The sequence below is a fragment of the Lepidochelys olivacea genome, assembly GCF_965140295.1.
Source record: "Lepidochelys olivacea isolate rLepOli2 genome assembly, chromosome: 13".
Lineage (NCBI taxonomy): Eukaryota > Metazoa > Chordata > Testudines > Cheloniidae > Lepidochelys > Lepidochelys olivacea.
Genome location: NC_140423.1, coordinates 24460167 through 24475738, shown reverse-complemented (window position 1 = coordinate 24475738; position 15572 = coordinate 24460167). Strand labels below are relative to the sequence as shown.

Here is a 15572-nt window from a genome sequence, read left to right as displayed (position 1 = left end):
ACAGGAGGAAAACAAGCCAGACTCAGGACTGGAATAGCAAGAAGTGCTGCATTTCAGGACACAGATACATTGGCAGAATCACATGGATTGTAAACACAAAAAAACCCAACTCTCCCCCCCCCCAACAAAGAAAAAATCCTCACCACCCAGGGGGTTCAGGGCAGCATTGATGTAAAATAAGCAGAAATGGGCAGGCGAACCTTGCAGCATACGTGCTCGTTACAATAAAATAAAGGCATGAGGACCTCGTGGGGAAGAAATTCTCACCTCTGTCTCTGCTTCTGTGACTAGCGTTCTAGGACTACAGAAACTCAAAAATTACCTCTAAAACTAGTTCAGCACCTTTTCAAATTCCAGTGGACGCAAAAGGCAGTTATTACACATAGGCCAAACCTATGTGTAAACCCGAACCCACTCATCCAGTTCTTCTCTCCAGCCACTGCAGGCTTGAATCAAATGGAAACCAGATCCAAACCATTGCTGGTTATAGAACTGCAATTGATTAGGTTTTGCAAATCCAACCCCACCTCCATTTTATATTCATTCCCGTTTTAGGAAAAGCTCCCCATTAGCCCTAATGATGAATCCAGCCTAACATGCTTTTTAAGAGCCATGGAATAGTTTTGCACCTACATGTACTGTGTTATGACTAGAAAACACATTTTTCTTTATAGAGTTTTATACTTAGTTTTGGCACTAAGTATAAAGATTTAAAGTTATGGCTGGGGGAGCCCTGGGGAAGGGGAATTGCAGTCTTAACTGAGGTTGTGCCCCTTTAGGCAGCAACATAACATTGAATTGCCCTCTGAGCACTCATTAAAGTGAAGCCCAGTCTAGAAAAAAAAAGAACAAGGCCACAACTCCATGTCCCAGCCTGTGGAACAGAGCACAGCCGAAGAAATATGCCTCCCACAGTAACAATTCCTGAGGCTCACAATTGACTTGCGTTCCTTTCCCCATATCTGTGATTTCAGCATAAACAAGAAGTGAGGGTCGCAGGGTATGGGGACATGGTAGGTCCAGTTTTGTCGGCAGCCTCCCGCCAGGGTTGGGAACAGAAAGCTGGAGCTGCAGCCTCTCCATGACAGAGGGGGGGGGGGGGGAGATGCTGATGGGGCAACAGCCTCTCCGCACAGGGGTCTTGGGGGGGTTGACAGCTGGGGCAACAGCCTCTCTGCATGCGGGGTGGAATAGTGGGGAGGGGGATGACAGCCAGAGCTGTAGCCTCCCGCCTGGGTTGGGAACTGACAGACACCCTCACTTTGGCCCTGACTTCAGAGCTGGGCTCCCAGCCAGCAGCCACGGAGCTTCCTACAGCCAGGGGAGATTCTTGGAGGTGGGTCTGACCCATCTCCAGGAGCAGCCCCTGCAGGGGAAGAGACAGTCCCCATCCCTCCCCAGTACTAGCAGCTGGAGCCCAGTGCACAGTAGGAGCTCCTGCCCGGGTGCCCCCCAGCCCTGCTCCTCCTCTACAGGAGGCAGGTATCACAGGGTAGATCAGATTTCATGGTCTGAGACACATTTTTCACAGCCGTGAATTTGGTAGGGCCCTATGTATAAGACAGTGTGGTGGTCGAGCGTGATGCTGGGGAAGGCACATTTGGGGAGTATGAAATTCCAGTCAAATGGTAGGGGTTACATGCTCTTATATTTTATGTTTACACTGAAGAAAAATTGCCCCCCTGGAAAAGACTGTATGTGCACAGGGATGGTCCAGGAATCCTCCACAGAGATCTCGAGGAAACTTCCATGGAGGTACTCTGCAATCCTTTGCACAAGGTTTCTGGGGAGGGCTGCCTTACTTCTTCCACTCACTTTCCCACGCCACTCCAGTCTTAATTCCGCTGGCATCATTGCAGTTCACAGCATAACAGCACGAGGGCCAGATCCGTACCCAGGCACTGGCAGCATCTGCTCCCTTTGTTACCCTCAGGAGACTGATATCACCTAGGGGAGACAGTGGAAGTTTCCATTACAAGTGCTTGTATTGCAAACAAAGGAGCCTGTGATCCATGTCCCTCAACCATGCTTTCCCTAACATGCTGGTGGTTTGGTTGGAAGGGATCGGAGTTGACCTCAGACTCTGCAAGTCCAGGGCGATTATTACCAGCAGCATCAAATTTCTTCATCTCTTTCCTAAAATGTGGTGCCCAGAACTTGACACCAATACTCCAGCTGAAGCCTAATCAGAGCGGCGTAGAGTGGAAAAATGACTTCTCATGTCTTCTTTACAACAATCCTGCTAATACATCCCAGAATGATGTTTGCTTTTTTTTTATTTTTCCCCTCAGTGTTACACTGTTCATGCATATTTAGCCACGATGACCCCCAGATCCCTTTCTGAAGTACTCCTTCCTAGTCAGTCATTTTCCATTTTGTATATGTGCAACTGATTCTTCCTTCCTAAGAGGAGTATTTTGCATTTGTCCTTATTGAATTTCATCCTATTTACTTCAGACCATTTCTCCAGAGCATTTTGAATTTTAATTGTATCCTCCAAAGCAGCTGCAACCCCTCCCAGACTTTGAGTGTACTCTCTATGCCATTATCTAAATCATTGATGAAAATATTGAACAGAACCAGACCTAGAACTGGACATGAATGCTAAGGCTGAAGAAAAAGAATCCTAATGAAACTAATTAAATGGCACTGTCTAAGAATCAAAATACAAGGAAAGAAGAGATGGACACAAGATGCAAACTTTGCTTCCAGATTAAACCACCCCTACCCTCTTCCCCCCCCCCCCCAAAACAAAACAAAACACAAAACTTCTTTGTTGGGTCATATGGGTTGTTTGGCTCAGCCCTTTATAAGTCAGGGATCCACATTTCAAACACTCAAAAGTTCATGGGATCCATGCAGGTATTCAGCTCTGAAGCTCATCCCAATGTGACTAGTCATCTATCTTCCATTTGTGCCTACATGTTTAATTATTTTTTTCCTCTTACACAGAAAATCCTCTGGCCAAGAGTATGATCCCATTTGCATGGGTGTAAATCCACAAGTCAGTGGAGTTAGCAGCCACCAAAATCTGGCCTACTCTGTTCAGTGCGCTTGCCCTCACTCTCTCCTTGTCTCTCAGAACGGAGAGGAGGGCATCATGGGGATTTACCCAATAGGTGCCTACATACCACTTTTTTATATGGCCAAGACCTCAGGTAAGGGGCACAGCAGGCTGCTTTGGTAACTGCAGGTCGGGATGACAATGCATTGACAGCATGATAGGTGGACTCAGGTCTAGATTAGCAGTGGATATTACAGGTAGGATGGAGGTGGATGAATGGCTCTGTGTGTAGGTAATCAGTCAGGGCCTGCCCATGCTATGCATGGATGTAACCATGGTTACATAGTGTAATGCTGGGTCTTGCCCCATATCAACAACCTTAAAATCCTTCTGTGCACCATTCAGGTATATATAGTAAAGGTAACTCATACCTCCAGAAGGCTGTACACTCTCTCCCTGTGGATGGTTACCTGCTAATAGACTGCAGTAGCACACCCCTAATCTGAACCTATAAGTGTGTTATTAATGGGTCGGCATCCCTGTGGGAACAGCAGGAGAACTTAGAGTAAACCATCAGGATGTGTCAGTATTTCAGTCCCAGCATAGCTCTAATTGAAACCATCTCTGTCATTTACTCATCAGGAATGTAGCGCGGTGTCTTTGAATGAAACATTAGATGCTGCCCTGACAGCTCTAGGTGGAAGATTATTCGGCAGTTTAATCGCTCCCTGACAGCGCTGGTTACTCCCACATCAGCATCTATTAACTTTTCATGCATTCCCCTTTGCATTTCTTAAATCTGTGGCTCCTGGTGCCTTTGGACTACACATGGATGAATTTAAAATAGAAGCTGGGTTTCAGGCCAGGTAAAGACCGCAATGTTTGGATGCTTAACTGGACTATCTTCACCCCTTGGCTCAGCACATCTGGTCTGGAAATCTTAATTTGAGCATAAGCCTCCCAATTGTTGGTATATTAAGTAAAGCCTTAGCTCCTGTATTTGAGAGATTTGAATGAGATTCTCTCTTTCATTCTTTCAGTTAATTGCTAGCCTTCATGGCTACAAAGAAAAGCTGGAAAACATGAAACTAAATGGTCAGAAACTAGATAAAAAGAGAACCCAATATTTATTTATTAAAAATCTCATGATTTTTAAGCCACTCATTTTTGAATGCTTGAGGTTGGTGCTACTGGAGATTCCACAAAATTATTAATAATTACTTATTATCCAGAATCAAGACGCTCAGAGGCATGAGAAAGTGAGGAGCAGGAGGAAGATTTCCTGACCCTTAGCAAAGGTTAAGTCTTTTAGTTCAGTTTAAGGTCTGGGCAGATGTGTTCAGACTGGTCCTTATTTTCTCTGATCTGGCTTAATCTTTCCTTATTTGAACTGTTATTCTGAATCATTTCACCTGTGACCTATTGTTTTGTTCCACAACCATCACCGGGCTCCACAGCTCTGAGACAAGTAGGTAACAGTTTCAGGCTCACGACTGTATTCATAAACCACCCCCTCTGCTGCATTCAAAACAACATCTGCATGACTGGGGAAAGCTTGGAACAGTAAGCAAATTCTGCTGTGCTGAAGGACTGATTACTAAAGAAAGTTGCTTGGGGGTTTGAGCTGCATGAATCCCTATTGACTCTAATAGGTTAGTTAATTTGTTTATCCAAGAGACAGATAAGAGGTGACTTGATCACGGTCTACAGATACCTACATGGTGACGAGATTTCCAATAGTGGGTGACTCTTTAATGTAGCAGAAAAAGGCATAGTGAGAGACAACAGTTGGAAGCTGAAGATGGACAATTATTTCAGACTAGAAATAAGGCATGAATTTTTCACAGAAAGGGTAATTAACCTTTGAAACAATTTGCCCAGGGATGTGGCAGATTCTTTATCACTTGGAGTCTAACTCGGGACTAAATATCTTTCTAAAGAGAAACTACAGATCAAACAGAAGTTATACGCTTGATGCAGGTGGGTTCGCCGGCATGCGCTATACAGGAGGTCAGACCAGATGATCACAGTGGTCCCTTCTGGCCTTGGAATCTATGAATCCCTCACCCAACTGCTCTGAAATTATTTCCCTCCCAGCAGCACTCACATATGTTCCGGTACTGTAGATTAAGGCTCTTTGGGGTTCCTCTGCTCCTCCCCTTCTCTAAACAGACTCTTCCTATCAGCTCATCCCAGTTTGGACTCACCCTCTCAGACTAACTCTGGTCTTCCTCCCATTCCTGATTAAATCGTGTTGTGCCACTCTCTCACCGTGCTGAACACCGGTACTGGTAGATGTCCTAAGGCAGTGAGGATGTACATAGTCCTCTATGGGTCAGGCATTTGTTCCCTTTGCTTATCTGGAAACTCCAGACATAAAACCTAATTACACACACAGGAGTTTTGCAACCATTTATATAAAATATTATTAGACAAGGGAATGAATAGTGACCAACGGGCTGAAATTCAACAGCAACAGTGAAACAATAGCACAATCCTTTCCCCTACCTCCAGAGTTGCCCCAAACCTTCACCTTGCCATCCCCCCAGGCCTCTAATCCCACACAGAGCCAAGATATGCTAGCCTTTGGGGGTACATTGCTCCTCTGCCATCACCTGCCATTGGGACACCCGACAGTATGAATCCACAGTGCTCACAATCAGCTCTAGTCTAGCAGTGTCCACCACAGTCCTTACCCCAGGCTCACACATGCCTGAACCTAGAGCAACACAGTCTTCCTTCCTTTCACAGAAGCCCCCTACCCCATACACACACTGCAGCCAAGATAGTGCCCCTACCATCCAGCACCTTCCCACATTCTCCAGCTTCTTGCTCCCTAGGCCATTGATCATCCAGGATTTGGCTGCCTGCACTTAGGTGCTATCTGCTGGCTTATTACAACTTTCCTCCAAAGTAAGGCAGGCCAGCCAGCTGCCAGACTCCACCAATTACCTGTGTGCTACTAGACTGGATCATCTACTGCTCTCCTTGCCTTATGGCAGAATCAAATCCTCACCCCAGAACCCTCTATCCATGGAACTTGGATCCAAAGATTCCAGGACCCTCCCTCATTCCACTCAGGCAGATTTTGCTTCCACCTTAATCTAGATGGCCTGCACTGGTTCCAGTTGCCTCTGCTATGCAACAGTGAATTCATCTCCATCAAAAAGAACCCTTCCATGAAAGAAGACTGCAGCGAAGAGAGGACTCACTGGTGTGATGCCTCCTGCTGGTCGTCTTGGGAATTAGCTCTTCAGCTTCCAGAGTGCCTTCTGCTGACCTCATTCCCCCATGTCCCTCCTGGACCACGGTGCCCCTTTACCCTGGGGTTCTGCCCCAGCAGTACCCACAGACTCTGGGTATCCCCTCCCAGGGAAACCCTCAACCCTCTATCCCCACCTTGCCTCAGTGGCTACTGCCAGTCATCATCTAGCCCCACTCGCTGGGGCAGATTACAATCTGTAAATCACTCAACAGCAGCAAGGGGGCTGGACCAGCTGCCTCTGCCTATCTCTGGGCTGCACCTCTATAGCCTCAGTACCTCCTTTGGCCTTACCCAAAGCCTCAGCCTGGGGAGTTGCCAGGCTGGAGCTCCTCTTGCGTTTCCCCAGCACCGCTCTACCTCAGGTACTTTTCTCTCCCAGGCAGCCAGGTCCTTCTCTCTCCAGAGCTAGAGAGACTGACTCAGCTGCTGATTCACAGCCCTTTTATAGGGCCAGCCATCTCCTAATTGAGCATGGCCCCAGCTGTGGCTGCCTTCCCAATCAGCCTTTTCTTATTGGCTCTCAGCCCCAGCCCTCTCCAAGGGCTGGCTTTTAACCCTTTCTGAGCTGGAGCGGGCTGACCACCTTGCTACAGAGACAAGGAGGCATCTCACAACCACAACTATGCTACACATTGCTACTAATTGGAAAACTGAAGACTGGTGGAGTATATCAGGTCTGTCTCAGACATGAGAAGAAGTGAATTCCAGTGGTGATGCTGTACTTCTGAGGTACAGTCCTAGAGACCAGAAATTCCTCATTTCCATTGGGGGTCCCCACCATGTCGGTAGCCTGCAATAAGATTGGCTTCATGTCCCACAGATCTTTCTATCTAAGCTAGACAAGGCAAACAAAACCACTACAAAAGACACTAGGTAACAGTAAAGGTATGGGAAGACGCAGGATGGGGCAGGAAGGATTGTGGGGAATTTAAAGAGAAATTGGAAGGAGAGGGGACAAAATGCTTTGGCTACTGGTGGAAAGTAAAGGAATGTGTTCGAAGGATAGTGAGGCAGCATGAGGGGGTATGAAGCTGAGCATGGGACAAAGACATTGAGGGATTAGAAAGGCAAAAGGGCTGGAAAGAGTATGGGGAACAAAAATGTAATGAACAACAATAATTTAGGGAGGGCTGGATTGTGCAGGTAATAGTGAGTAATGTAAGTGTGATACAATAAGAGGCAAGAAATCAATGACTAGATTCAAAGATAGGGTTGGTAAACAAAGATGAGGCTAGCAGTGACTGCCTAGGAGCCAGGGGAGAAGCAAAAATCAAGAGTCTGAAATAGGCAAAGCAGAAAGTAATGAAGAAGGGAGATGGCCAAGGTGCAGACAAGCATTTTAGTAATGGGGATACAGGGGAAGAATGGATTTAGGATGTTAAACAGAACTGGCTGTTGAATATTTTTACATTTTGAAAATTCAACTCACTTTTTGGCAAAAAGAAAAGGTGTGTTTTTTTGTTTTGTAAAATTGTTTGCTCATTTTTGGAACAGCTCTGGTGTTCAATATATAACATGCCACATCTAACGGTAATCTAGTCACAGCCAATACAGAAACTTGACCCTAAATTCAAATCCAAACCAAAGATTTATAGAAGTTAGAAAAAATTTTCACAAATATTTTTTCCCAACCCCACATTTTCCAAAACCTCTGCACTGTTTGGTTGTGGTGGGGGAGAGGGTAGAAGCAGAACATATGCTAAAATACCAAAAAAAAAAAAAAGCTCTTCTATCAGTATTTCCACCGTGACTGGAAGGTGGAAGTACCAGATATTGCATGGGAAAGTCTCTTCTCATGAAATTTCCAGGCTAATTTCACAGATTCAAGTGGTGTGAACAGTTCAAAAAAAGTTCAGAGAAACATCTACACTTCTGCACTCTTCTCTGAGCTGAACCAGTGAATCTACCGAAGGTCACACATCCCATAGCGTATCATGTACCACAAGGCAGCTTAGAGGTTTGTCATGTCACTTCTCTGCCAACAGCACTGGATATTTTCAATTTGGAGGTCTGGTTTTTTGGGTGTACTATCATGGAGCAAAAACACTCACCGTGTGTCTCTCACTTAATTTTTTTTTCCTCCTTCTCCAGTAATTCAAGTTGAAGACAAGACATTTGCATCCAAAGTTTCAGAGTGTGCTCATATCCATGGATTTGATTCAAGCTCACCTCTACCAGAAAAGAGAGGCTATTAAAGGAACACTCCTCAATTTTGATGGAGATGCTAGAAAATAACATCAGAGGGTGAAGTAGAACTTCCTGAGAAATCTGATAGAGGGTGAGACTGGAACTGATTGCAGTAGATAATTTCCTTGATTTCAGTAAGGTTGAGGACACCTTCATTTGGATGGGTGGTAGCATCCTCTTATGCTCCCTGTACAAGGTTAGAGAAAGAATAAACATTTTTGCTGCCAGTATGTTTTTGCTTTCTGCATTATGTGACTGTGACACACCATGACCCTGTACTTCAAAGTAAACCTGAACATGGGGAGGGGAGGGGTGGCAGGAGTGCTTACTATGAGGCGTGATTTTAACACTGACAGTTCTGTTTGCACAGACAGTTGTTAATATTGCAATAATGATTTGCAGACCCATTGTTCATCTCACCTTAGGAACACAATTTACAGTAAAGGCCTCAAATGACAACTACTGCAGCTTATTTACAAAGACTCCGAGGATCAAAGCGTTCTCCACGTATGTGTTAAGGCAACAATAAAGGAAGCTAGAGTATTTTAAAAATCTTCCCTTTATAACTTTGTATTGATGACATGTATTTAAATCATCTGGATGCCATCAAACATGGATTCCAATTTAAATGTCACTGTGGAAACGCGCTCTCTCTCATCCCTTCACATAGTCATTTGTCACCCTCCAGTTCCTGGCAATGAAGAGAAGTGAATATAAAAGAAAAGCCAAACAAAATGAAACTATTTATTAAAACCTAAAATCTCAACACTGAAATCTTTTGCTGTATTTTTAATCCATCCTTCCTGCAGAAAAAGGGATAACAAACCAAAAAACAAAAAACAGCTTGCTTGTAAAGATACCAAAAGGCAGAACAAAAGTCTGCTTAAATGTTAACATTAAAAATCAAGCAACATCCATTTAGGCTCCTCTCCCTGCTGTCACAATGGACGTGTTACCTCTTTAGTTATCATTACCACTTTTAAGCATAGAAAAAAACCCTTAAAATTAAGTAAACAGAAGAGTCTCTGGCATTTTTTTAATTCTACTTTCACTCCACAAGACTAAAATATGTACTTGATAAAGGCAATATAATAAAGTGACTTAAAAGCCACAATACATTTTTAACTCCGAATTTCAAATTTATGTCATAGCCTATCAGAACACTGTTCTGGACCTGAAAAAAATTTACTCTGGGAGTTTTCTTTTGACCAACAACCTTATGTGCCTTAGCCAAAATATTATGACTATAAATATTTGATTAATATAATGAACATAACCTATGAGGCTGTTAAATTATTATTTAACATTTATATTGCAGTAGTAACTAAAAGACAACCAAGTCAGTGTTCCATTGTGCGAGGCACTATACAAACCTGTACAAACATACAGCATATGGCAGTAATTGTTAAAAATGATTTGTGTGTGTGTGTGGACTGCAGCATTTGGCCAGATATATACAGGGCCAAACACTGTATTCCATAGACAAGCAACACTCCCACTGCCTGGACGAGTCATTTTACGGGGGGAAATATTTCATGTTAAATTGAAAAACTGGTTTTGGTGGGCAATAGGCTCTCAAATATCTTGCATTCAGCCCTGATCCTGTAAATACACAAATGTGCTGCTTTATTATTATTGCAGTGTTGTCATTCTTGCAAAAAAAATAAATTCAGTGAGTGGTGTTACAACCCTGTGCGTGAGGTTGAAATGCCACTCCTTCAGAACTGGCCTGGCCACCCCTCTGTCACGATGAAGCATCGGACCGGCCAAATTTCAGTGAGCAGTGTTGTGACCTGGCACACACAGTGGCAGCCATGGGCGAGGAGGAGGAGGATGTGGTTGAGGACCCAGCAGCTCAAGGTTTGGCTCACCACAGGCAGTGGGTAACTAGGGCTAAAGGCGGTGCAGCCCCCCCCATCTGAATCGGTCCCCCATCCACGTGCACACCCCAATTTGGCAGGGAAAGCCCCACCTCTGGCAGCACCAGGGGCAGCGTGGTGCTGAGCTGGCTCACTGCTGACGAGTCGGGAGAGTCCCCAGAGCCCAGCAGCAGGTGGCCAGGGGAGTCCACGGGGCCCTGGCATGGTGCTGTGGGCAGAGTCTGTCCCAAGTGCAGGCAGGGTACAGACAACCAGCCCTGTCCCCGGTGCAGTGGTGATGGTGCTTTTGAGCAGAGCTGGGGCTGGTGCCAGCAAGGAGACATGAGGACAGAAGAGGGAGAAAGGGGCTGTGGAGGAGGGTGCCAGACACGGCAATAGCCGACTGCAGCCACTGGTGCTGCCACACAGCTCCCTGCCTTCCCAGACCCCCCACACACACTGCCACAGACCCCCAAATAACCTCCTGCCACAGCCCTCCAACCTCACGGCTCCCCTCAGCCCCACTCACAGCCCCCAACAAAACCCCCAAAGAACGCCCCACCCTGCACCTGCTTAAACCCATCCAGCCCGTACCACCCTATCCCCAAATAAATGCACCCCCAAATAAACCCAAAGCCCCCACTTGCCAAATAAACCTAAACCACACAAAACCTCGTCCTGCCACAGCCCCTCACTCATCCCACCTCCCCACCACACCAACACCCATTGCCCCGAATAACCCCACCCCATTACACAACCGCCATAAAACATCACCCTGCCAAAACTCTCCCTCCACTCCCCATAGCCCTACATCCCCAAACCCTTCCTCACCACTGCTCGAGGTTCCCCCAAGCACCATTCCTCAATAATGGAGAGGACCTGGTGAGGGGGGCTGGGACTTGTGCCTGCTACAGGGCACAGGGCTGGGACAGGGGAGCCTCGACTGTGCCAGCTCCCCTACAAGGCCACCAGCTGCCCATGAGCTAGGTCTGGCTCTAGGGCACAAGAGCTCGGATCCAGCCCCCACTCTGCCCTGGAGAGAGGAGAAATGGGAAGGGGTTATCCAGACCCTGTTGGAGGGTAAAGGACCCTGCTGCCACCAACATGACATCTAGTCAGTTACAAAGTAAGAGGCATGGTCCAACATCTGCCCCCAGCCCCGCTATCTTTTATGGTCCTTGAACTGCCGGCAGCAAAACTGCAACTTTAACAAAATGTGGCCACAAATTTTGAACAACTCTACAATTTTCTCATAGTGTTAGTCACACAGGAAATTCTGATAACCAACCACAGTTACACAAGAACTTTACCTTACTGACCAAGTCACATACCGCATTCCTAAAATTATTTCATCTCAGTACAGCAGCTCCCCAACCACCAGTAGAGTCCACATGGATTTCCTGAGACAATATTCATGGAAAATGTTCTGCAGCTGAACCTCCTACTGAACTAGCCTGAGCTCTTACCAATTCATACTATCCTGACCCAGCTTTTCCAGATATGGCTCCCTATAAGGCAGAGCTAAAGTGTATGTTGATGTTGGTTTGGGTTTTTATGTTTCGTGTTGTGGGCAATGAAAGTCCCGTCTAAGGGCTAAGATGGAGACCAGCAAATTCACATATCAGGGGATTATAAAGCACTAATAACTATCACACCAGTCACCACAGGCAACACATCGACATTCTAAGGCACTGAGTACCCCATCAATCAAAGCAGAGGATACATGAACGTTCAAAGATATCAGAGCCCTCCTACCAGAGGACATGCCCATGTCCCCTAGGCACTTTCTGGAGAACGTTGGACGTTACTTATGCCCAGGCTGCACAAAATAGTCACGTCTATTAGGTAGGCAGAGCATGGTGATGAAGCACACAAAATGCATGTTCAAAATGAAGCAGAGGTGGCACCTAGGTGGCAGCATGTGTGGTTGGAGCAGGGCTTGGAATCCAAGTCTGATGCCAAATCAGAGAGCAGGTTCTGAGAGCAGTCCTGGATGGGTGCTGAGGGTGCAGGGAACAAATGGTATCCTCCACTTTGGGAAGGTGGGTTCGGAGCTGCAAAGGTCAGCAGAGATGGGGGTTACAGCAGGTTCTCATTACTGTGTTATGTAATGTTTCCATGCAAACAACTCAACTCTCAAACACAAGCTTGGTACAGGTTCAGTTTTGATAGTGCCAGAATCTCACATAGCCAGCTAGAGCAGAGCGGAGGCTAGCAGATATGTCTGAGGGTTTCATTTAAAGGTGTGGTCTTTTCTCAGTAGCACTCGCTATAGCATTCACTTAGATGGTACAGTGTGGGTGTATACATGTGTGTGTATGCACACACATATTAAGACCCAGATGTCCACAACAGAAAGATTAGTACACTTATCCTATAATCATCCTAGATGAGTACAAAACCTAGAATTATACTCAAGACAACCTTTACACAATCCCCCAAACTGAAATACGTTTTTGATGGCTGAACCAAGTAACAATTCATTGCACACACAATTTTTTTTCCAAAGGTCTGTAAAATGGCTTATAATTAGGAGAAACTAAAAAAGTCACGACTAATACTGAAACCTGGATAAAGTTAAAGGGCATTTTATTTTTTTGGAGGCAGGGTGCACAATATTGCAAAATGACAGAGCAGTATAATGGATGTGCTGAAAGGGAGAGCAGCGTGTGGTACGTGTACGTTGGTGTTTGAAATGGAAAACGCAGTGTGTTAGGAAAACAGTATCCGTGTTAAAGAATGAACTCCTTCTTGTGAAATAAAAGGACTTGTGACCCCAAAAGTAAATAAATACTGTAATTAAAAATAATAAGCTTTCAGAGCGCTTCACACTGGCATAGACAATAGATCTGACAAGTTTAGAGAGACAGGAAGACAAAAATAGCCATCTTTCTATCAACTATGGGCAAAAAATCTGCCATTGAAGTAAATAAAAAGAATCCTATTGATTTCAGTAGGCGTTGGCTCAGGAGTGGTCTTTGTTTGGTAAGGACTTCAGGATGTGGCCTCAAGGCTATAAGGATCATCAGTCCTTGATTCTCATGTTTTGCCTTCCCAATTGCCTCCCATGATACTGCACAATTAGATACCTTACAGGAGTTTTACTCTTTCCTCTGAAGCATGTAGTTATTGTCACCATTAGGGACAGGATCTGGGACTAAATACAGCTTGGGTATGTTCGAGTACAGAAAATGTGATGTTCTTCTTGACACAGAGATACAGACCAGTCCACAATTCCAGGGCATCTTTAATTACAATTGCCTCTCCTATGTGCTCCCTCCAGGACTGCTGAGGCATTATGCCTGCTCCTCCACTGCACTGGCATCCAGATGGCCCTGCTTGCATGTTCTCCCCCTAGTTCTTCCTCCCCATAGGGTTCTGGCTGGTGGAGTCACATTAGAGCTTATAGTAGCTAGGGTAATTTTAGAAAGTGCCTCTCAATCCACTGCTGAGCCCGTTCCTGTTCACTGGCATGCAGGCATCCCAGTCCTTGAGGTCCTGTTGCTGCTATGCGGGAAACAATGCTACATCGTCCAAGGCATGGGAGCAGTCACCACTGTCTGTGGAAGATGGAAGCACTAAACTGTTAAATTAACAGCTGTGAATGGCTGGGGATGAAAGGAAATCAGTGTTACTCCAAATTCATTTCTCCTGAGTGAGGTTGGGCCCCGTATGCCAGACAGCAGAGCAGAACTACCCTGGATCAGGGCATGAAGCCATCAGACTGGATGTGTCTGTGACAGTGTCTATAATTTTACATCCCAACAAACCTCCACCACTGGGGCCAGTCCAGTTAGAATAAAAACATGACAATGGGAAAAAATAAAAACAAACCAACAACTCACCTCCTAACCCCGCACACCACATTTTGCAGCTGATGGAGAAACCTTAAAAAAACGTTGAGACTAAGATTTTCACAGCCCCCACACCGGTGCTCTGCTGGGGGTATTTTCTTCTGGACCGTTTCACCCATCCCTACTTGAGGATATAAAAAGTCAGCGCTTCATTGAACTTTCTAATAGCCAGGACATATTTCCTTCGAAACCCCGGTGCTCTCTCTCGCTATGAGCTTTCTCCTGAGCAGCATGCCACAACATATTGTAAAGGGAAAATGGTAATTAGAAGGAACATTCGAGCAGAGGAACTTGTCTGGAAAAATGCTTTAGTTAAATGAAGCGATAAAGATTGTTTTTAACTTAATCCGTTAAACACACACTCACACGGGTCTATCCATCCACTCTCTCTCTTTTTTTTTTTTTTATAAAGAAAGTATTAACTCTTAGGACAAAGAAGAGGATATCACAGAAGAGGGGCTTGCAACTTAGCCCTGGACTAACCCCTTCACTGCTGGTTCCTGGGTAGAGCTAGTTGGGAATTTTTTGACAAGGTGTTTTTTCGTTAGAAAACACTGATTCATCGCACCTGAAACTTTTCATAGGTATGTATGAGATTCAACGAAATGTTCATCATAAGAGGTTTCTCATGTCTAGGATGGCATTTCTGGTCAAAACCACAGAGGAACCAACCCCTCAGATTAGCCAATAGTTTTGTGGTGAGTGCGCTCACCTGGAAGACACTATTTAAATCCTCGTTCCAGCTCAGGCAGAGTCAGGTGAACACTCTGACCGCTAGACTATTGGCTAATCTGATCTCTCTGTCTCTTTCATTCTCCATCACTGCCCCTACTCTTCCCCCCCCCCCAAAAAAAAAATAGCCACCACGGAAAGATCTTGGTTTTGTCTCAATCTTGAATGGGAGTATTCTTTTTTAATCTCAGCTTTTTTCTTAGGACAGGAAAATCATTTCCCACACACCAATTCCTGCCACCACTTCCGCACAGTCAAACACTGGCACTTCAAAGATAACTTGGTTCATCAGGGCACACCAGAGCTACATTTGCCAGTGTATTTCCAAAGAGAATTCAACTAAACATAATTAAGGCTGGTTTATGCCTTCTGTTCCTAAAGCTCATGCTTCAGGGATTCAGAGGGTCAGCTGTAGGGGTCAGGAAGGCACCTTCCCGCTCCCTCCTCCCCCCCACAATCCCCCAGTGTATTGTGGTTTGTTTCCTTCCTTCCTTTGAAGCATCACAGATGGCCACAGCTGGAGATGGGTTATTGGACAGGGAGAGCCAGTGCTCTGAGGTGGCACCAAGGATTCTCTCTCCTCTGCTGGTACTTGCTCACGTGCTAACTGGTCAGCATATTTGGAGTTGGAAAGGAATTTTCCACTGGGTCAGATTGGCAGTGACTTGCAG

At 45.5% G+C, this 15572-nt stretch overlaps 1 long non-coding RNA gene across 1 annotated transcript in view; it reads right to left on the bottom strand.

The window, feature by feature from the left end:
• Positions 1 to 1561: 1561 nt before the first annotated feature.
• LOC311529666 overlaps positions 1562 to 15572 on the bottom strand; it is a 40086-nt gene continuing 26075 nt past the window's right edge. The window contains exon 3 of the long non-coding RNA XR_014713857.1: positions 1562 to 1947. This is a non-coding gene — a long non-coding RNA (uncharacterized lncRNA). The remainder of the gene's footprint in view (positions 1948 to 15572) is intronic.